The sequence below is a fragment of the Sapajus apella genome, unplaced genomic scaffold, assembly GCF_009761245.1.
Source record: "Sapajus apella isolate SASKATOON/1434 unplaced genomic scaffold, GSC_monkey_1.0 scaffold41, whole genome shotgun sequence".
Taxonomy (NCBI): domain Eukaryota; kingdom Metazoa; phylum Chordata; class Mammalia; order Primates; family Cebidae; genus Sapajus; species Sapajus apella.
In genome coordinates, this window is record NW_022436981.1 from 523,668 (window position 1) to 547,974 (window position 24,307).

Below are 24,307 nucleotides of genomic sequence, written 5' to 3' on the forward strand. Positions count from 1 at the left end.
AAGTGCAGAATCCAAGGCCCTAAGAAGCTAATACCTTAGGGCTGCTGCTTTCTCTTACAGGAAACTCTCACACTGGGTTTTCTTTATATTCATCAAAAGTAGAGAACGTTTCTCATTTGCAAGACTAAGAGAGTTCCTCTTGCCTAAGGGTGGGACAGGGAGATTGGAGGGTCACTAAAGGTTTTACATATTTAGTCAAAGCTACTATACGCATCCACCCAGGCTACAGTCAGCAGATAGGTCAGTTTCCCAGGGGGCTGGATAGAACCCAGAGCTGCAGACGAGTGTAACAGCGACCACCACTTACAGCTGTGCTCCAAAACTTTGGCTGTCTTATTTCATCTTCACCGTAATCCTACCAAACTCGTTGCTGTTATCACTGCCACTTTGTAGGCAGAAAAGTGAGGCATTAAGGGGTTAAGTACTCTGACTCAAAGTCTTACAACTGGGAAGGGAAAAGGCAGCAATTAAGGACCATCCCAGCTGTGTTCCAGTGAGGTCACTTACAAGGAAGGGAGGGAATTTGGTTCACACAGCCTTAAGATTCGAGGCCCCAGCACACAGGGCTATACTGATGTGTGTGCTCAGGGATGGAGACAGAATTTGAATCTCCTCCTGTGGGATTCTTTAGGCCTCCATTTCCTTATCTGAGAAACAAGAATGATGAGCCCCACCCAGAAGAGTTACTGGGAGGATTTAAATGAGATGAATGTATATTAAATTACAGAGCAAAATGCCTGGCACACAGAAGGTGCTTAATAAAGGCAAGCTGTTTATGCAATTAAAAAAAAAAAAAAAGAAACAAAGGTAAGCTGCTTCAAATTGAAAACAGAAGGGTCCAGTCCGGTGGCTCACACCTACAATCCCAGCACTTTGGGAGGCCGAGGTGGGCAGATCACCTGAGGTCAGGAGTTCAAGACCAACCTGGACAGCATGGTAAAACCCTGTCTCTACAAAAAGTACAAAAATTAGCCAGGCATGGTGGTGCACGTCTGTAGTCCCAGCTACTTGCGAGGCTGAGGTGGGAGAACTGCTTGAGCCTGGGAGGCGGAGGCTGCAGTGAGCTGAGGTCACACCATTGCCCTCCAGCCTGGATGACAGAGCCAGATCTTGTCTCAAAAAAAAAAAAAAAGGGAGAAGGGACAGAAGAAGATTGAGACAGAGAGAAGCAGGCAGAGAGGGAAGCAACTACCTACCCCTATGGAGTACAGGGAAAGTGTTACTGACCCAGCATGCAACAGAGCCCGTGACACAGAAGCACCATCGTTTCCAAGGGGCATGAGTCCTTTGTGGTCACAAAAAACAAGAGCAGCGGGTAGTGTGTATGGAAGACTTGGAAAGTTCCAAGCACTTTCCAGATACAATTCAGTTATCCTCCCCATATCCCTAGAAGTTAGTCATCCCCATTTTACAGAGGGAAAAACTGAAGCTCAGAAAAGTCGGCTGACTTGGACACAGTTACAGAGGCTGGCAGCTGTAAAGCTGGGACCTGGCACCCAGTTGACTAACTCCAGGTCCCACATCCTAGCAACTGCTTCCCAAAATTCGGTCAGACCCCCTTCCTGGTTCCTGACCATCATCTTCCCTCTTCATCTCAGAATTTTCTTGCCCCTCACCCTCTTCTCTTCTGCCCCTTTCCTCACTCCGAGGAAGAAGATGAACTCTGGCCGGTGCTCATGACTCTTCTTGTTGAAAGGGCATTGGTATGGAGGAAGGACCACAGTCAGAGCATGCAGAGGCCTCTGTCCTGGACCCAGTTAGCCCAGAAAGAGGCTCACACCCCAGTCCCTGAACACCCCAGTTCCCTCAGCTCACACGTTGCTATCAAGCTCCAATGAGGTAACAGGCTTGGGTATGTTCAGTATATCCTAGACAACTGCTCAAATCTACCTAATGTCTTCTAGACTCTTTCCCAACAAATGCCGCCTCTCTCAGACATCCCCCATACTGCATCTTGCCCAGTCATAGACCCTTGCTCTGAGCGGCCCGTGTCTCTCTCCTTACAAACAGCATCCCTAGCCTTGCTGTCTTCCCATGACCCTTATCCTCCTCCCTTACCCCCGGCACTTGCAGGGATTTGTGTAACCACTCCCTCTGGATGTACAAGCTCCCCAAAGGCAGAGACAATCATCCACATTCCCCATGTGATCCTGCATTGTGTCTTTTTTGGCACGCATCCAGGGGAAACCTTGACAAATAGTAACTGAAAAGCACAAAGATCATTTAAGCATGACATCTTAGGTCATTCTTACAACAAACCAGAGAGACACAGAGGTTATTCCCATTTCACCATGAGGAAGCTGGGGCTTAGGCTAAGAAGCTCAAGGTCATCTGGCTCCCAAGGAGAGGGGCTCCACACTAGAATTCATTAGATATGCACCAAAGTGTCCTAAACATACCAGATAAGTGGCTGGCCTCCTTTCCTTCCTGCCTTTTCGACAAACCAGTCTTAAAAAAAGGTTCAACTGCATGGCGCATCTAAGTCTGCTCAACAAAATGCTCTCTTTAAGTCTCTGTCTTCTCCTCCTAGGCCACACCTCCAGATCTGAAATGGAAGGGGAATACATTTCTTTGCTGGGGGCTGCAGTCTCCTTTCACCATTATTCACAGCAGCTCTGCTGGCTGCCCTGGCTGGGTCTGTGTTTGTCTGCCTGCCCATCTCTGTTGTCAAGCTGGCCCTGGATCTGCCCCCAAACTACAGACATTCTGCAGAGATGGAACAAAGTGAGGGAGTGCCAGCAAGGGCCTCCAGGACTCCATAAAACCGGCTCAACAAAGAGAGTGCTTTCTCAGAAGCCAAGAACTCCTGTGATCTAATTTGTGGGTGTCACCATTACCTCCTCTCAGGGTGGAGACCGGGAGCTTGAGAAGAGAGATGTGATATGTCCAAAACCACATGGTGACGTAGTGACTCAAATCCAGCTCCGTGTGGATGACTTCCTGGGGCCATCTCTCCACTGCAACGCGTTTCCTCTTTTTACTACAAGAATTTCCCCCATCCTGTCTTCTTTTAAAAACCTACATTCATGACATACTAACAATTTTATAGAGAAAAAAAAAAAACTAATCAAAAGTACATCAAATAAGCCCCATATCTGTCCGGATTCTTATGGACATGTATGCACAGATATTTACCAAGTCATCATCAGCACAGATAAGTGATTCCATATTCTTGTCCCGCTTAACTTTGCTCCATCTGTCTTGTATCAAATGTTTAAGTTTTCCACTGTATTGTTTTCATAGCATTTACCTAACTATTCTCTAATTATCTGCATTTGGATTATTTCCAGTTTCTTCCCATCTCTTGATAAGTGGCTTTCCTTCCTCTTGGGATTATTTCTGTGGGACTTACTCCTAAAGTAAAACACTGGTCAAAAGGTAGGAATAAGGGCACAGCTCCTGTGGCCCCTTTATCCAGCCCCATAGGGCTCTCCAGAAAACCAGCTCCAAGTGCAGCAATGTTGGTGGGTACTCTGTTTTCCTATCCACAGGCCTCAACAGTGGATTTTATAAATTTAATCTATTTCTGGCTAAGATGACAGGCCAGCTAGTACTACCTCAGAGCTGGGTTAACTTACATTTCTTTTGTGTTTAGATGGCTAAACATTTTGGCTGGTTGCAGTGCCTCATGCCTGTAATTCTAGCACTTTCGGAGGCTGAGGCAGGAGGATTGCTTATGTCCAGGAGTTCAAGACCAGCCTAGGCAACACAGCAAGACCCCTGTCTCTACAAAAAATCAAAAATTATCCAGGCACCATGGTAAGTCCCAGCTCCTTGGGAGGCTGAAGCCAGGAGGTTGAGGCTGCAGTGAGCCCAGGAGGTCAAGGCTGCAGTGAGCCATGATTGCACCACTGCACTCCAGCCTGAGTGACAGAGCAAGACCCTGTTTCAAAAAAAAAAGAAAAGAAAGTGAAACACCTTTGCATCTCTGTTTATGATCCAGGCTTCATACATAATGATGTGTTCCTATGCCTGAGTTATTTCACCAATAGAGTCTTAGTATTTGCCTTAAAGAGCTTCATCAGTTCTGTGCTTCATTTTGACAACATGTCTTATCCATTGGTTTATTACAATTGTTTCCCTTTTCCATTAACTTCTCATTTTAACATTTTTTTTTTTTTTTTTTTTTTTTTTTGAGACAGAGTCTCACCCTGTTGCCCAAGCTGGAGTGCAGTGGCGTGATCTCGGTTCACTGCAACCTCTGCCTCCCAGGTCCAAGCAATTCTCCTGTCTCAGCCTCCCAAGTAGCTGGGATTATAGACACATGCCACCACCCCTGGCTAATTTTGTTATTTTTAGTAGAGACGGGGTTTTTCACCATGTTGGCCAGGCTGGTCTCCAACTTCTGACTTCAGGTGATCCGCCCACCTCGGTCTCCCAAAGTGCTGGGATTATAGACATGAGCCACTGCGCCCAGCCATCCTTTAATAAGATTTTATAATTTTTACCTTATAGATTTTATTCCTTTGTAGTTGAACACATCTCATTCTGTTAACGATCATTTTTACAGAATTTTCAAACACATTTGCTCTCGAGGATAAAAATACCATCTGCTTCCTCTGTGTTTTAAGAGTTCGTAAAACTTTTTAATACATCCAAAACTTATAACATATGATGTGAGATATAAATCTGAGTTCATTTTCTTCACATTATTATCTAGTTTGTCCCAAGAGCCATTTGCTGTAAAATTATTTCTTTCACTATTGCCTTTCCAAATTTGTCATATATAAATGTCTTCCAGGCCAGGCACGATGGCTCATGCCTATAATCCCAACACTTTGGGAGGCTGAAGGGGGAGGATCACTTGAGCCCAAGAATTCAAGACCAGTCCGGGCAACATGGCAAAACCCCGTCTCTACAAAAAGTACAAAAAGTTAGCTGGGCATGGTGGTGCACACCTGTAGTCCCAGTTCCTCAAGAGGCTGAGGCGTGAAGATTGCCTGAGCCCAGGAAGTTGAGGTTGCAGTGAGCTGTGATCACGCCACTGCACTCCAACCTGGGAGCAGTGAGACCTGTCTCAAAATGAATAAATAAATGTTCTCCATTCATTTAGAGCTTCCATTTTCCTTATTTATCCTACTATTGCACAATTTTAATAACTACCACTTGCCTGCCTTGTTTGCTCAGAGAAGTCCTGCTCCTAAAAGATTTTCAAAACATCCTTTGATATGCATGTCCACCAATTTTTCCTGATTATTATTATAATTATCATGTTCATCCATTATGGAGTATTTCATTGGAATTTTAACTGCCAAACGGGCATCAAATCTAGGCATAAACTTTGGAATGCTGACCCCTTAATGGTTTAACTTCTGATCAGAAGCAGCCATGTAGGATTTTGTAATTTTCTTTGAATAGAAATTGTGTCATTTGCAAACAGCGATATTTTTATCTCTTCCTTCCCTATACCAATCCCTCTAGTTTCTCTTTGTTCCTATATTGTTGTGACAAGCATCTGTTAAACTATGTTAAATAAGAGTAGAGATAATGGGCATTTTGGTTTAGTTCCTGTTTCTCAGGGCACACTTCTAGTATTTCCCCACTCTGTATCTGCAGCCCCTGTCTAAGGCTTGCTACATGGTTATACACAAGCAGTCTCTTCATCCTACATAGGTAAATCCCCCAACACATCTATTTTTAGTTTTCTGATGGTTTATAATGCACATGTAATGTTTTCCAGTATTTGTCTACATCCACTGAGACCAAACTCATTCATCCATCAAATAGTTGTTGACTGATTATATTTTAGGCACTGCGCTAAATAATATACATTCTGATTTTTATGGTTTCTATTAATATTGGTCTCTCTACGTTGAATCAGACTTACATTCCTGAGATGAGCCTCGCCTGGTAATTTTTCAAGACTCTTTTTGAGACAGGGTCTCACTCCATCACTCAAGCTGGAGTACTGTGGCACGATCAGGGCTCACAGAGTCTCAGCCTCCAGGGCTCAAGTAATCCTCCCACCATGTGATCCCACCAGAGCAGCTGAGATCACAGGTATGCACCACCATGCCCGGCTAATTTTTTTTTTTTTAACTTTCTGTAGAGACGGGGTCTTACTATGTTGCCTGGGCTACTCTAGAATTCCTGGGCTCAAGCAAGCCTCCCCTGTCAGGCTCCCAAAGTGCTGGGATTATAGGTGTGAGCCACTGCTCCCGACCTCAAGACTCATTTTTAAAGAGCCCATTCAGTGACCATGAAGTTCATCTGAAAAAATTCATAAAGAATGCTGAGATATCAGCCTCCAAAATCCAAATCAAACATCACCTCCTCCATAAAGCCTTCCCAAACCTCACCTTTATTTTTTATTTTTTTATCCTCACCTTTCTGAAGTAGAGTTTGAGGCTCCACAGTCCCCCACCCCCATCACCACGCTCCTTTATCACAGGTTCTGTAATACCACGTGTCAATCAATCAGTGGCCACATGTCTGATTCCCCTCAGGACTCAGTGCCCTGAAGACAGAGACATGGATATATCACCAGGGCTAACTACTACGGTTAATGGATGGTAGATGCCCAATAGATATTTCCTAGTTAGGTCATTCACCTATTTTTTTTTTTTTTTTTTTTTTTTTTTTTTTTTTGAGATGGAGTCTCGCTCTGTAGCCCAGGCTGGAGTGCAGTGGTGTGATCTTGGCTCACTGCAACCTCCATTTCCTGGGTCCCAGTTAAAGCAATTCTCCTACCCCAGCCTCCCAAGTAGCTGGGATTACAGGCACAAGCCACCATGTCCAGCTAATTTTTGTATTTTTTTTAGTAGAGACAGGGGTTTCACCATGTTGGCCAGTCTGTTCTTGAACTCCTGACCTCGTGATCCACCTGCCTTGGCCTCCCAAAGTGCTGGAATTACAGGTGTGAGCTACCACGCCCAGCCTACCTATTTATTTATTCCACTGATGACTTCTGCAGCTGCATGTTTACATGAAATTGATCTGTAATTTCCTTCTTGGGATGAGCCAGACATGGACAAGCCCAGCCAGTTCCAAGCACACACAGAGGGGCTGTGGTCCAGTGGGCAGGCCTCCTGTCTGGAGTGATGCTGCCAATCTCCAGCTGGCTGGGCTCACAGGGACTGTGAGGAAGGGGAAAGCCTAGGACAAAATTATAAATAGTCCCAACAAGTGGGCAAAGCTCTATGATGGGGGAAGTCAGGATGGACAACTCTCCGCAACTCAGGCATCAGGACATCTACTGAAGGTTACTAAGGCTCCATCTATCTGGCTGGACTGGGCAAGACTCCAACCCCTGCAAGTAGGACCAATGATGCTGGCTGCTTGTTATTAACACACACTGTGCACCAGTTGTATGTTTCCAACCACCCTTTCAGGTATATTCTATTGCTCCTGTCTCATACATAAAGAAACTAAGGCCCAGGAAGGTTAAGTAAGTTATCCAGAGTCACACAGCCAGTAAGTAGAAGAGCTGGAATTCAAACTGATGTCTCCCCACCACACCTGGTTATCATTAACAAAGGGAGAGGGCAGGGTCTCAGTCCCAATTCAGGATCTGGATATCAAGCATGTTAGCAGAATAGGAACCAACACAGAAGCCTCTTAGAAGAACTGAGACTCAGAGAAGGAAATGGGACAAAGGAACAAGGCAGGAGGCCCTGCCGTGCCAAAGCCAGAACAATGTCTGAGCCCAGAATCCTGGCCAGAAGGGATCTGGGTCCCCATTTCCTCAGACCAGACATGACCATAAGAGCTGAGGGCAGGGCTCGGCTGAGGGAAATAACCTGTGGAGCTGCCCTGACTGGAGACAAGGCAGGCAGGGTCTGGATGGGTGTGAACCACTCAGCCCAACAGACCCCAGAGAGAACCAACGTGTGGTCACACAGGCTTTCCCCTAACATGGGCAACACAAGAATAGGAGGAGTCTTTGCCTTAGCAACACCATTTATTTGAATATTTTTTAATCTTTTTTTTTTTTTTGAGATGGAGTTTCCCTCTTGTTGCCCAGGTTGGAATGCAATGGTTCTCAGCTCACTGCAACCTCCACCTCCCGGTTTCAAGCAATTCTCCTGCCTCAGCCTCCCGAGTAGCTGAGTTTACAGGCATGCGCCACCACGCTCTGCTAATTTTATGTTTTTAGTAGAGTCGGGGTTTCTCCCTGTTGGTCAGGCTGGTCTTGAACTCCTGATCTCAGGTGATCCACCCGCCTCGAACTCCCAAAGTGCTGGGGTTACAGTCGTGAGCCTAAAAAAACTTTAAAAATATTATCTGGTGCTCTCCATGTTCAGAGAAATTTCTCTAGTAACAAACTACAGAAATTATTCCTGAAAGTACAGCCTTAACGCAACATTTAAACCAGGAGTCCTCTGTGTGGTCATAGCTCGCGAGGCTTTAGGAGGCCTGCAGCTCACACAGGCAAAGTAAAAACTAGGAGTTTTGATGTGCATGAATACAGAAGTGGGGCATGTTTCTGAAGAGAAAGTCCATAGCCTCCATCATATCCCCAAAGAAGTCTGTTGGCCACCAACAATGTTAAGAACAATTAACTGATCCAAATGGACCTACAAAGTCAGCTCAATGGTGGGGCATGGAGGCTCACACCTGTAATCCCAGCACTTTAGGAAACTCAGGCAAGAGGATCACTTGAGGCCAGGAGTTCGAGATCAGCCTGGGAAGCATGGTGAGATGCCTGTCTCTACAAAAAAAAAAAAAAAATTGTTTTACTTAAAAAAAAAAAAATTAGCTGGACATGGCGGCCATGTGTCTGTCATCCCAGCTACTAGAGAGGCTGAGGTGGGAGGATCACTTGAACCCAGGAGTTTGAGGCTGTGTGGAGTCTGAAGCAGTGAACTATGGCTGTGCCACTGTACTCCAATCTGGGTGACAGGGCAAGGCCCTGTGTCAAAAATAAACAAAAAATGTAAAAAACTCAGTTAAATAAGTGGAGGCTAGGACAGCAATGCTTAGCCAAAACAGTAAGCTCAGTCTGGGCGCCGTGGCTCATGTCTGTAATCCCAGCACTTTGGGAGGCCGAGGCAGGCGGATCACGAGGTCAAGAGATCAAGACCGTCCTGGCCAACATGGTGAAACCCCGTCTCTACTAAAAATACAAAACTCAGCCAGGCATGGTGGCATACGCCTGTGGTCCCAGCTACTGGGAAGGCTGAGGCGAAGAATTGCTTGAACCCAGGAGGCAGAGGTTGCAGTGAGCTGAGATTGCGCCACTGCACTCCAGCCTGGTGACAGAGCAAGACTCCGTCTCAAAAACAAACAAACAAACAAACAAAAAAACAGCTCAACCCACCAAATGTGTCCAAAGAAATTCTGTAGCCACAAACCCTATTCTACTCTCTCGGAGCATTTAGAAAGAATATGGCCACTATTGAAGCCAAAAAAGTGATTGAGTGGATCAGGGCATCTCATCTTCACTACTTCAATAGAAGACAGGTTGAATTTCATTGCAATAGTTAGAAGTATCATCTTTATAACAGTTGGTGGATTCTTGGCTAATATCAGTGGAAGGGCAGGTGTCATTTCCTCCACTTTCTCGCTCCCCAAAGGTAGGCCCCACCTGGAAGCTGATCAGAAATGCATCTGGGGGGCTGGGTGCGGTGACTCATGCCTGTAATCCCAACACTTTGGGAGGCTGAGGTGGGCAGATCACGAGGTCAGAAGTTTGAGACCAGTCTGGCCAACATAGAAGAAACCCCGCCTCTACTAAAAATACAAAAAATTAGCCAGGTGTGGTGGTGTGCACCTGAGTCCCAGCTACTCAGGAGGCTGAAGCAGGAGAATCACGTGAACCTGGGAGGCAGAGGTTGCAGTGAGCCAAGATTGCGCCATTGCACTCCAGCCCAGTCAACAGTGCGAGACTTTGTCTCAAAAAAAAAAAAAAGAAAAGAAAAAGAAAACAAAACAAAAGAAAGAGATGCATCTGTGGCCTCACCTGCACTTGCTGGATCAGAATCTGCGTAACAAGAGCTCTAGACTCAAAGAGATTCATGTGCATCTTGAAGTTTGAGAAGCACTGCTATGCTTGCATTGGCCAAAATTTATGCAAGAAAAAAATGAAAGATAAGAGAAAAATTAAAAGTGAAAACACAATTAAAAAATAAGAATGTGAGCAAATGTTGGGCAAGAGAAGGAACGCCAGATCGGGTGTGGCAGCTCAGGCCAATCATCACAGCACTTTGGGAGGCCAAGGTGGGCAGATCACCTGAAGAATTTGAAACCAGCCTGACCAACATGGAGAAACCCTGTCTCTATTAAAAATATAAAATTAGCAGGGCATGGTGGCACGCGCCTGTAATCCCAGCTACTCAGGAGCCTGAGGCAGGAAAATTGCTTGAACCCGGGAGGCGGAGGTTACAGTGAGCCAAGATCGCACCACTACACTCCAGCCTGGGCAACAAGAAAGAAATTCCATCTCAAAAACAACAACAAAAAAGAGAGAGAGAGAGAGAGAGAAGGAAAACCAAAAGTGGACCCTTTGGGGGATAAAATCTCATGAAATTAATAAACCACAGGCCCAATTAATTTCAAAGGAATAAAATGGAAAAGTTAGAAAAGACCCAATAAAGGAGCCATGATACAAGGCATTTTATGTGCAATCTTCAGATAATAACTTTGCAAGAGAAAATCATCAGCATGTTACTTACAAATTTACGAGACACCCAAATGAAAGCAAAAGGAGAGACATGAACTGAGTGACCACAGAAGACAAATCAGAATCAGCGAAAAACAACCAAAGGGAAAGCACCTGGGCTTAAAGCATCCTTGGAGAGTCTTTCAATAATGCGTAAACATTTTTTAGACCCTTATATATATAGGCAACTTTTTTTTAATGCGCCATAAAGCGCAGGCCTCCCTCAACATCACTCTGTTCCTAGAGGGCACCTCTGTTACAAGCCTGGTTCACATCTTTCAGGCCTCTTTTACCCGAATAAGTGATTCCATCAAAAATATGATACTATCAAAAATATGATACCATTTTGTGTGTTTTCTTTCTCAAACGTAGTATCACCCTGTACCTGTCACTCTGCAACTTGCTTTTTTCACCCAAAATTACACTTCTGAGATCTAGTCTTATGACTAGTTACTAAGTTAATATATTCCTTTTAGTTACTCGTGCAGCATTTTCCCAACTTCTTTGACTGAATCACACAGTAAGAACTACGCTTTATATTATAATCTAGTTCACATTTGTGAATACCCAAAACCGAAACAAAAGCTCACCAAATATTCAGCCACATCATGTGCAATGCACTCCATTATCTTCTTTTGTTTCACACAGTGTCACAACCCACTAAGGTATTTTATTGACCCACTGCAGGTCTGAACAGCCCAGGTTTTATTTAGTCCATCTCCCACTGAGGGATATTTACATTGTTGTCTCCAGTTTTCCACAATTACAATAATGTCCAATGAACATTATACATGTGAGTGTTTCTCTAGGACTGATACCTACTAGTGGAACTGCTGAGTCCTAGGAGATGGGCATTTATAATTTAGATAAATATCACAAATGCCTTCCGAAGCTGTATCCATTTATTCTTACCAGCAATGTATGGAAGTAATTTTTCTTTACACTCTCACCAAATCAGTGTATTATTAAATATTTTGATCTCTTCCAATCTGATAGGTTACAAATGCCTTCTTATTGTAGCTAATTTATATTTTTTATAAGAGGGTTGTGCATTATTTCATATATTTAAGAGCCACTTACACTTCTTTTCTGTGAACTTCTATCCATGTCCTTTTGCCCATTTTTCAACAACCCTTTTAATTTATTTTGAAGAGTTCTTTGTATATTAAGAAAATTAACCCCTTTCATCATATTTTCCAAATTATTTTTCTCAGATTATCATGTATCTTTTGACTTTGTTTATGCGGTTATTCTCATGAAGCGGTTCTCATTTTTATACTGTCAAATGTATCAATCTTTATGTTACAGCGTCTGGGATTTGTGTCAAACTTCGAAAGATCTCTCTACGCCAAGATAATAGAAAAATTCTTCTATGGCTTTTACACTTTCATTCTTTATTTAACTATTTGACCTATACTTATTAGGCTTATTCTGGTTTAAAGCACAAATTAGGGATCCTGCTCTTTCTTATCTCCCAGATAGCTATCTGGTTGTGAAAATCCTATATTTCTCCATACATCTGAAATACTGCCTTTACCACAAAATACACACACGCGTACACACACCCTTATTTATTTCAGGCTCTCTATTCTGTCTCATCACTTGTTCAGCCGATTAGTACCGGTTATGTCAGTTATTGTAGTTTTTTAAAATGCTTACTATCTATCAGAGCTAGACCTTTCTTTTTCTTTTTCATGCAAGCTAATTTTTCCACATGAACTTAGAATCAGCTTTTCTATGCCAAAAATTATCCTAGTGGTAATTTTATTGTGATCACACTGTACATGTATAGGAAAAGTGACATTTTTATAACACTGACTCTTTCTAGCCAAGATTATCTTTCTCTTTAAGTCTTTTATGCCCCTAGGTAGCATTGAAGTTATATATTAATATAATTTTATTAAGCTTATAACTAGGTATTTTATCTCTTTTGTTGCTTATACAAGTGGGATTTTTTTTTCTTCCATCACATTTTCTAGCTGAATATTTATGGGGGAGAACTACTGATTTTTGTGCATTAATTATGGATCAAACTACCTTACTGAATTCTCTTATCTTTTAGTTTTGCCTTTTCCTTCTCAGTTTTATACCTTTTATCTAATTATACCAGCTTATCCCCCCCCAAACAAGGTTATATAATTATGGTTCTTAATCGGGATTTTAATGGGATTGCATCTAGCATTCACCATTTTAATACTAAGCAAAATTTGTCCACTTGCTTGAGAAAAATGTATTCTCCCACGTTGAGGAGATATCCAATTATTCCTACAGCAGTTTTTATTAGAAACGAATGTCTAATTTTTCATAAACTTTTTCAGCGTCTTATTTTCTCCTTAGAGCCTTTAGTACGATGAATTTTTATTAACAGAAATCCTAAAGTTAGCCTATCCTTACCTTCCTGTTCTGGAGCTCCCGTGACCATGCCATACTTTCAACGGGCTGCTGGGTTCTAACTGTGTTATTAGAATGTCACATCTTCGGTATTCAAAACAGAGACCACTTTGTGGCTCTGTGTACACACCTGTCCTTTTGTCACATTTTGTTACACTAGCTTCATAAAAAGACTTTAAGTGCTCTTCCTCTGCTCTAGGGCAATGTAAATAGCATTGGAATCACCTGTGCCTTCAATATTTGAAAACATTTACCTGTGAAACCATCTGGTCCTGGGACTATTTTAAGGACGAGCTCTTTGATAACTTTCTCCATTTCTTCTATGGTAATTGGTCTGTTTAAATTTTATTCTATTCTGGTGTCTGGGTTTTTTGTTGTTTTTTTTTAAGAACACATATTTTCATGTTATATAAACTATTTCTAAACATAGAAAAAGATCCTACCAGCATCACTATAAGAAGTAAATATAGCCTCCACCCCAAACCTTACCAGGACAACGCCCAGCCAGCCTGGTTCCTAGCTTCTGCACCCCTCCTCCCCGCCCTTTTTAAGGCCTCATCTTTTCTCACCAACAGATTCACAAAAAAAAGAGGACAGACAGGTTTGCAACAAACCAGAAACACACTCCAAAGAAACAGGGGGGCTGCCCCCTCCACCCCACTCCAGCGCCATCAGGAAACTCACCTTCCTTTCTCTTATGTAGCCAAATGGCCCATTCCCCTGTCAGTGGAGGCCCTTCCAATTTTGTCTGGGCTTCTTTTTCTGAGACTTCACCAGCCCCTACCCCATGGCTGAAGCCAGCAGCCCACCCCACTCTACTCATTCCAAATCCTCTGGCTCCTTTGCACAGTATGAAGGGATCCATGTGTATTCATTCACCAGGAACCCGCCAGAGGCTGGGGTGCCTGTTATACAAGGGTCCTGCTCTCTAAAAGTGCGTTATCTGAGTGAAGGGTTAGGACCTGTCCACAATTTACAATAAGCCCCCTAGGAAACAGCCCAGAACGCCCAGGCAGTAAATAGTGCAGCAGAGAGTGATCCAGGGGTGTGGAGAGGAGGAACGACTGGCTGGCCAGGAAAGCCACATCCAGCAAGAGACTGAGGGCAAGGCCAAAGGCGAGCATCTGCCCGGCCAGAACAGGGGCCAGATAAGCCTGAAACACATGGGCCCTGGAGCCCCAGCAAGAGGTTTGGACATGACACAGCAGACAACCAGAGCCCCTGTGGGCTCCATGGAGTAACAGGAAGAAAGTGGTGTTTTGGTCACACCCCCCAACAGTCTATGATGCCAGACTTGCATTCACAGAAATGGCTAGCTGTGCCAAGAACTCGGTGAGCTGCGGGGGTGTGAATGAACCACAACCCTACGCTGATGCCACAAGTGACAATGAACACACACACACACAATTCTAGGCTCTGATGACAGAGAGCAGACTGGAATCATACCACAGCACTAGGGTTTAAATCGTTTATTGCACTACACAATAAAAACCACATTGCCACAAATCTCTAACCTCAGGGGGCATCGGTGCTAGCCCAGCACTTCTCAAACTTAATGTGCACCCAATCACCTGAAGGTCTTGTTAAAACTGCAGATTCTGATATCCACAACTGTGGATGTGGATGGTACCTAAGGTTCTGCATACTTCTTTCTTTTATTTTTCCTTCTTTCCTTTTTTTTTTTTTTTTTTCAGTGTTTCGCTCTTGTATCCCAGGCTAGAGTGCAATGACACGATCTTGGTTCACTGCAACCTCTGCCTCCCGGGTTCAAGCGATTCCCCTGCCTCAGCCTCCCAAGTTGCTGGAATTACAGACATGCGCCACCACGCCCAGCTAATTTTTTTGTATTTCCGTAGAGATGGGGTTTCACCATGTTGGCCAGGCTGGTCTCGAACTCCTGACCTCAAGTGATCCACCCCTCTCAGCCTCCCAAAGTGTTGGGATTACAGGTGTGAGCCACCGCGCCTGGCCCTGCGTTTATTTCTAAAGCATCTCCCAGGTGATGCTGCTGGTGCAGGGACCACGCTGTTAAGTTGCAAGGCACTAGATTATACTGACGCTCTCGTGGGCTCCCAGGCAGCTGATTAAGGGCATTAACCACAGGCAGAGAGAGAACTGGGGGCTGCCTGTGGCCTGTGGCAGAGCACCCAAACTAATCAACTCATTTTCTATTCAAAAGATTCACGGTAAGCGTTCAGTAACAGGCAGGGCTGCCTTAAAGCCATTAGTAAATGGAAACCACCCCCTGCATTTCACAACTGCTGTCTAATTACCTTCATGTAACCTCTCACAGCACCCTAAGCCAGCTCTTTCAAGTGCTGATGCCACTAATCAAGTCATAAAGCCTTAAAGCATCATATTATTAGCCTTGATAACAGAGTGTAAAACAAACCTGAACAACAATGCATTTGCTTCTCCTCCCAGCTGAGGCCATCAGTCAAGCTAACGTTTATGTTACAACCCAGGTCAAGGAAAAATGCACTTAACCAGTGAGAATCCCATATCCAGGATGGGCCATGCCAGAGAAAAGTATTAGCTTTTTAAATGAACTATTTGAGAAGATTCTGGAAACTGATATGACCAGCCACAATTTCAGAGACTTCTTTCCTGTTTCCATCTCCTTAATTTGAAAACCTGTAGAAGCTTCTACTTCTCCCCACAGCTTCTGCTGAGTCCTCTCCCCTCCCCCCGCCTCACTCAGGTCACCTGCTTAGGCACAGAGTGACCGGTTCAGGTCAACCCCCTCACAAACCACAGTGCTCCCCATCATGGCTCAGTTCTAAAATCAGGCAGCCTGTGTTCCAAGTGCATGCCTATGGGACCCAGACCCCACCTCCTTGCGGCCCCCAAAATTAACCCCTCCACCGCTCCCCCCACACATGCCAACAAATCCGGGTTCTAAAGCACACAGAACCTCAGCACCCTCCTATACACTGGGGGGATTCACAAGACACAATCCCTGAACCTAAGAGGAGATACAGCACCCCAAGCTCATGCAGCAACCAGACCTCAAGGTCCCAGTGGCCAGTGGCCACCGATTTGGAGAATGTCCTATACTTGGGCCCACAGTTCTACAGCACACAACTAATGATAACTTCACGGTGGGGATTAGGTCATTGGCTCTGGAAGGAAACAAGGCTAAGGATGTGCCCTGCTTGGGGTAAGCACTCCTGCCGAGGTTGGCTGGGCAGAATGTGAGGAACAATAATTAACCTGTCCTCCAATGGCCATGGGTGGGTAAGTCACCTGAGATTACACGCGAGTGTTAATGCTGGGTCCTCCAACTGCCAAGTAGAGGTTCTTTTCACTAAATCACTCTCCCGTCACCTCCATTTTGGAATTCCTCAATGAAATTAGCAATAGAAGGTTTGTCTCTTATTTGCTCTTTATTCTCCCCACAACCTCAACCAATCTCTAGCACCCTCTTTCTCTTGGGGAAGCAATGTGATTTAACCCACCTAGGAGCTGCTCCTGTTCTGCTATCCATGAAACAGGCGGACGGCAAAGCAAAGTCACCTCCCTTCTCAGGAATTAATTTCCTCTTCCCTAAATGATGGGGTGAGTGGAGATGCTTTCTCAGATCCTTTCCAGCTTTAATTAGAATCAATGGGGCCGGGCGCGGTGGCTCACACCTGTAATCCCAGCACTTTGGAAGGCCAAGGTGGGCGGATCACGAGGCCAAGAGATTGAGACCATCCTGGCCAACATGGTGAAACCCCGTCTCTACGAAAACTACAAAAATTAGCTGGGCATGGTGGCACATGCCTGTAGCTACTTGGGAGGCTGAGGCAGGAGAATTGCTTGAACCCAGGAGCTGGAGGCTGCAGTGAGCCGAGATTGCACCATTGCACTCCAGCCTGGGCGACAGAACAAGACTCTGTATATAGAAAAAAAAAAAAAAACTTGCCAGGAAGAATTCTTAATTAGAGTTTTTTGTTGCATTGAGGTATTTTATTTTTAATGACTCTTTTAAATTATAGAAATTATAAAGTTAATTCATGCTCATCAGAGAGAATCAGAAAACATTTTCTTTTTAATAACTTTCAAAATCATAAATGTACTTTTGATACAGAAAAATCAGGAAATTTATTAAAAGAAAATAACACCTATAAACAAACCTAAATATATTTAATTAAATCATATTTCAATCAAGAATCAAAGAAACCCAGGAATTGGGATTGACTTTAGAGTGACCATACAGGATGAGTCTTGGACTCTGTCATGTACATCATGGGGGGATTACTATGATCCAACCCAATCTCCCACTGAGGCAGAAGGTGGGCAAGAATTCTGCCTCCACTGTCCCTGACAGGGGGACCACCCAGCCTCTGCTTGAACACTTCCTGCTTTTCCAGCCCTTTTCCAGACAACGCAGGCCATTTTGGAGGGCAGCTCCATCCACGCTTCTTCCTACAGCAGAGGGTAGTGACTATGTGCAGGCTTTTGAGAAAGCTGGGCCCAGGTTCAATTCCAGGCTCAGCCTCTTACATGCTCCATGACCCTCTGAACTTGAATTTCTTCATCTCTGAAATGGGAACAATAATGCCTGCCTCATTGGGTCATTGTGAGATTTCAATGAGAAAATGTATAGAGCATGCTTGGCAAGGTGCCTTCCACAGTAGTGTAAGTGATCAATAAACAGCAGGTATTATTGTTAAATCGTAGCTTGGATCAACGGCTTTCAAACTTTTCCCATTCTTACTCTCACTAATTAATTATACCTTGTATCATGACCCAGAACATAAAATATTTATATACATATAAACATACAAAACTAGACAAATATTTTCAAGAAACAAATGCTGACCCATGTTCACCTGGCCCACTTAGACTTTTTTTTTCTTACTTTCCTCTTTCTTTCCTATGCATTTCCTTTTTAAAAACTGCTGGTCTTGGCTTGGCACAGTGGCTCACGAGTGTAATCCTCACACTTTGGGAGGCCAAGGCAAGTGGACTGCCTGAACTCAGGAGTTCAAGACCAGCCTGGGCAAAATGGCAAGACCCCATCTCTACTAAAATACAAAAAGTTAGCTGGGTATGGTGGCACACACCTGTACTTCCAGCTACTGGGGAAGCTGAGGCAGGATAATCAACTGAACCCCGGAGGCAGAGATTGCAATGAACTGAGATGGCGCAATTACACTCCAGTCTGGGCAACGGAGCAATCCTGTCTCTAAATAAATAAATAAAATAAAATTGCTGGTCTTGATCACTAACTTGATTGCACGACTGACAAATACATTGCAAATTGCAGTTTGAAAAACGCTGGCCGGGCGCAGTGGCTCACGTCTGTAACCCCAGCACTTTGGGAGGCCAAGGCAGATGGATCACTTGAGGTCAGGAGTTTGAGACCAGCCTGGCCAACATGGTGAAACCCTGTCTCTACTAAAAAAAAAAAAAAATTAGCCAGGCGTGGTGGCTCCCTACTCGGGAGGCTGAGGCAGGAGAATCGCTTGAACCTGGGGGGCAGAGGCTGCAGTGAGCCGAGATCTTGCCACTGCACTTCAACCTGGGCAACAGAGTGAGACTCTGTCTCAAAAAAAAAAAAAAAAAAAAAAAAGAAAGAAAGAAAAGAAAGCAAGGGAGGGAGGGATGGAGGGAGGGAGGGAAAAAAGAAAAGAAAAACAGTGACTTATACTAAGACCAAATATCTCTTCCTGGCTGGGCACAATGGCTCACGCCTGTAATCCCAGCACTTTGGGAGGCCAAGACAGGCAGATTGCTTGAGCTCAGGAGTTCAAGACCAGCCTGGCCAACATGATGAAACTCTGCCACTACAAAAAATACAAAAATTAACCAGGTATGGTGGCGTATGCCTGTAGTTCCAGCTATTCAGAAGGCTGAGGTGGGACGATCCCTTGTGCCCAGGAGGCGAAGGTTGCAGGGAGCCGAAATGGTGCCTGGGCAACTGGGCAACAGGGCCAGACCCTGTCTTTAAAAAAAAAAAAAAAAAAGAATCTCCTCCTGTACCTTCCACTTTTCACTTCTAGCGTTACCTTCTGGAACCACGTGGATCTACTCCTCTGCTCCATCTTCCACATTAGACTTTTGCATCTGAAGCATTCTTCATTCTCTCAAGCAGTCATTTCATGAGATGGGGCTGCCCAATCCCCCTTGCTCCATCCCACTCTCCCCAATTCCTTCTGTGCACTCTGTGCCCCTTCCATCGCTGCCGCCCAGGATGACCGTGATCATCTAGCAGCTGCACTGCTCCTCCCTTGGCCTCTCCTCAGCCTCAGTTCAAGCACCCCGGCGTGAGCATCTTTTTGAACCTTCATGCAGGATGCTCTATCCATCCCCAGAGTAACCCATCTTGGTTTCTTCCAGCCCATCCCTAACTCTACTCAGAAAGCTGGTTCTCTCATACAAACGTGTTCCTTCTTTGTCCTTCCACAAATTAGGATGCCTGGGGGCTCATCAAATAAGAGCGAAAGTGAGGAAGAGTTTCAGTATGCATATTTGAGCCAAAACCTACAACCAGAAAGCGTCTCCTTCTTACTCATTTCTAAACTAGCTCTGCCTGCTAACCCTGGAACCAAACGGAGAAGGCCCCATCACCCAGCCACATCTATGTCCCCCTTACAGTGAAAGCGGCCCCAAGACAAGGAATCGCACACCTGGCTGCAAACGCAGCCCTTCAGAGCTGAGAACTCCCAGCACCACCTTGCATGGGCAGGAAACCATAGATTTCAGATACAGACACAGTTTCTCATGTCCTATCTGCGTTTGTAGTGATCAAAAAATACATTCATGGTAATGAGAAAAAATAAAATAAAATGCACACATATGTACCCAATATCATTACTCCAATTGCTAACAGTTTGTTTTTTTTTTTAAGTTTCCAATGCAAAGACAAAAATGTCTACTCTGCCTTCAAAACCCAAGCTGCCTCCTCCTCGATCCCATCTATATCACTGTACTTGGGGAGCTTGTCACAAACACATTTAAGGGAGTGGTTCTCAGAAGAGAAACCCTCGAAAACCTGCCCCCCCAACATTTATGGCTTTATTATATAACCTGCGTCCCTAAATAATGTAGTTTTAAGTTTTTATCGACCTTAAAATGTGATAAAAAGATATCATGCCGTATGAATATTCAAGGTCTTGTTTTTCTAAATTCAAAATTACATTACTAAAATTCACTCAAACTATTACATGTAGATGTTGCTCATTTATTTTGCTGCTGTATAATAATCTATCACATGACAGCAATGTATTTACCCATTCCCTAGCTGATGGGCATTTGGGTTTCCAGTGTTTTGCCATTATGAGCAGTGCCACTGGGAATATTTTTAGTATATGTTATGTATACACACTGCCCACATGAGCAAGTTTCTCATGATGATTATATGCCTAGGAGAGGAAATGCCAGGACATGCTATACGTGAATGTACAACTTTACAAGATGCAGGTTGAGCATCCCTAATCTGAAAACCTCAAAACTTGAAATGTTCCAAAATCCTAAACTTCTTGAATGCCAACACGACACCACAAGTGGAAAATTCCAAACTTGACCTCAATCACATGACATGTTGCATCAAAATGTGGTCAAAGCTTTGTTTCATGTACAAAATCACTTAAAATATTGTACAGAATTACCTTCAGGGTATACATAGAAGGTGTCTATTAAATACAAGTAACTTTCACATTTAGACTTAGCTCTCATCATATTATCTCAAAAATTCCAAAATCCAAAAAAATCCAAAATTTGAAATCCTTCGGTCCCAAGAATTTTGGATAAGGGACCCTCAACCTGTAACATCAAACTGTTTTCCAAAGCAGCTGCATCAGTTTACATTCCTACCAGCAGCTCCTAAATGACAATAACGACACATCTCCTCTTCAGTGCTTGCTACTGCACAGCTTCTTCACGCTTGCCCATTGAACGGGGATGAAAGGGAACCTCACTGTGATTTGTGTTCCCTGATTACTAATGAAATTGTCGCATAATAAAAAGAGATCCTCTCCCAACCTAACTCCCTATACTTTTCTTTCATAGCTCATATCATCATCTATAGTTAAACATTTGTGGGATTATTTCATGAAAGCCCAACACTATTTTCTTCACCACTGCATATTACTGCATATTGCACAAGTGACACAAAGCAGAGCCTCTGTGTATCTGTTGAATTAATGAATGCATGAGTAACTGAGTACATGAGACTATTCAGCTAGTCTTCAGGCTCTGACCTGATTTTATTAAAGCCTGGGCTCGGCTGGGCACGGCGGCTTATGCCTGTAATCCCAGCACTTTGGGAGGCTGAGGTGGGTGGTTCACGAGACCAAGAGATTGAGACCATCCTGGCCAACATAGTGAAACCCCATCTCTACTAAAAATACAAAAATTCGCTGGGCGTGGTGGTGCACACCTGTAGTCCCAGCTACTCAGGAAGCTGAGGCAGAAGAATCACTTGAACCTGGGAGGCGGAGGTTGCAGTGGGCACCATTGCACTCCATTCTAGTGACAGACAGAGACTCTGAGATCATGCCATTGCACTCCCGCCTGGACGACAGAGCGATACTCCATCTCAAAAAAAAAAAAAAAAAAAAAAAAAAAAGCCCAGGCTCACGACTCAGGGTCCGACCTCCCCAGCTGAGTTATCATGGGGGTGGAATTGACGAGGTACCACCTAACCTGGACTGAAGAGAGGGATGGGCTCAAGGATAGGGGCAAAGTCCACTCTCGAACCAGGGCTATTAGCCACGCCTCCTCAAAAATAATAATAGTAAAATAACAACTGCTCTTGTGAATTGCAAGCTAAGCATGCAATTCACACTGACTAATAAGAGCTACCATTTACACAGTGTGCTGTCACTTACTGGATTATTCACCTGATCCTCACAACTTCTCTCTGGAATGACTATGACATCCCATTTTACAGCAAAGAAAACTGAAGCTCAAAGAGGCTAAGAAAGTGCCCAGTCACTGAGCACATAAAGGATAAACCCAGAGTCAGAGTCAAATCAAGACCAGTCTAGTCCCAGAGCCCAGGCCCTTTTCACACACTGGAACTGGCTTGGCCCCATGGCCTTTTTTTCTTCTCTGCATAGGGCTGCTTTTCCTCCCCACCTGCCCCCACAAACCTCCCCAGGCTCCAAGTTTTGCTCCACATGCCACGAAGACTTTCCCTGCACGTGAGGAACAGTGCTCTGGAGTACAAGGTTAGCTGGCAATCTGTCCCTTACATTTGCACTGACATACTTACCTGGCAGTTCTCTGGCCACAAGATACTAGGTGTCACCCAGCAAGGTGGAAAGGGGACATCATCCAGGCCCATCTCTCCTAGGGTTCTCCCAAGACAACAGTTTCCCCTTCGGTTCTGCAGAAACCAATCCCTTTCCAACTTTGAAACGCTTTTACTGCAAACTGGAAGCAAACATCTAACAAATGCTGTTACACGCTGGACACATGACATGTCTTACCTCAGCAAGAAATACTATGTAGCCACTAAAATTATATAATCCAGACCAATCCATGTAAGCATATATGAAATTCTGTGAAGTGAAAAGAAAGGAACTCAAAAATAGCACCTACATGCCAAATGTAAGTAAACACAATATCCCCACCCAGACACCAGTGGATACTATAAATAGAAATGCGGGTTCACTACAACCTTTCTTCAGTGAAGCTACTTAGATTTCCAATGTCCCCCAGGAGGTGCTTGTCAACTATTTATAACAGGTGTGATTCCAAAGCAACACTACAAAGAATTACTCCCGCAAGAATGAAAATTCTGTGTGGGTCATGATCACATCTATTTTGTTCTTCATGTCTGTGTCTCTAAGGAGGAGGTTAAAGGGATCAGACCGGGGATCAGCAACTACGACCTGCTGCTAAACCTGGCCAAACACCTCCTTTTGTGAATAAAGCGTGATTGGAACACAGATACGCTCATTCATTTATGAGTAAGCTATGGCTGCTTTTGTCCTACAATAGTAAAATTGAGTCATTAGGACAGAGATATGGCCCACAAAGTAAAAATATCTACTCTTTTTTTTTTTTTTTTTGAGATGGAGTGTCACTCTGTCGCCCAGGCTGGAGTGCAATGGCATGACCTTGGCTCCCTGCAACCTCCACCTCCTGGGTTCAAGCAATTCTCTGATTCTCCTGCCTCAGCCTCCCAAGTAGCTGAGATTACAGGTGCCCACCACCACATCCAGCTAATTTTTTATTTTTAGTAGAGATGGGGTTTCACCATGTTGGCCAGGCTGGTCTCGAACTTCCGGCCTTGTGATCTGCCCACCTCGCCTCTGAAAGTGCTGGGATTACAGATGTAAGCCACCATGCCTGGCAAAATATCTACTCTCTAGCCCTTTATAGAAAGTTTGCCAATCTTTGATCTAATGCTTAGACTGGAATTCTGTATACCGTGAATAATACTTATTGAATTAATAAATTCACTTATGAATGTATCATATAAATTTAAAACCTTATATCAAATTATAGTTAGGTTTATTTACTTCAATTAACCTAAACTAAGGTAAAAAAATAAGAAATAAGGGCCGGGCACAATGACTTATGCCTATAATCCTGGCACTCTGGGAGTCTGAGAAGGGAGAATCACTTGAGACCAGGAGTTCAAGACCAGCCTGGTCCACCTAGCAAGAACCCATCTCTATTAAAAGTAAATAATTAAAAAAAAATAACTAAGGCCTATTCACCTAGGGCACATAATAACAAATACCTAGCAAATGAGAAATACGCTTTTTTATTTATTGTTTGTTAAATTTTGATAGAGAGAGGTCTCACTCTGTCACCACCTGAAATGCAGTGGTGCAACCATAGCTTACTGCAGCCTCAAACACCTCGGCTCAACAGATTCTCCCACTTCAGCCTCCCAAGTAGCTGTGACTACAGGCGTGAACTACCATGCCCAACTAGCATTTTAATTGTTTTTGTAGAGGCAGGGTCTCACTATGTTGCCCAAGTTCGTCTTGAACTCCTGGGCTCAAGGGATCCTCCTGCCTCCATCTTCTAAAGCACTGGGATTACAGGTGTAAGCCACCTTGCCCTGCCTTACTTTTTTTTTTCTTTTTTTTGAGACAGAGTTTCACTCTGTGTCACCCATGCTGGAGTGTGGTCGTACCATCAAGGCTCAAGCAATCCTCCCATTTCAGCCTCCTGAGTAGCTGGGACTACGGGCGTGTGCCACCACACGCGGGTAATTTTGTATTTTTTTGTAGAAACAAGGTCTCCCTATGTTGCACAGGCTGGTCTTGAACTCCTGGGATCAAATGATCCTTCCACCTCAGCCTCCCAAAATGTTGGAATTACAGGCACGAGCCACCACACCCAGCACATGCTTTCTGATATTTA

At 44.1% G+C, this 24,307-nt stretch overlaps 1 protein-coding gene and 1 pseudogene across 15 annotated transcripts in view; both read right to left on the minus strand.

Moving 5' to 3' along the window:
• The window catches only part of TRERF1 (transcriptional regulating factor 1), a 233,789-nt gene that overhangs the window by 185,218 nt on the left and 24,264 nt on the right, over positions 1–24,307 (minus strand). The gene's annotated exons all lie outside the window — the stretch shown is intronic.
• LOC116565911 lies at positions 8,217–8,295 on the minus strand (annotated as a pseudogene).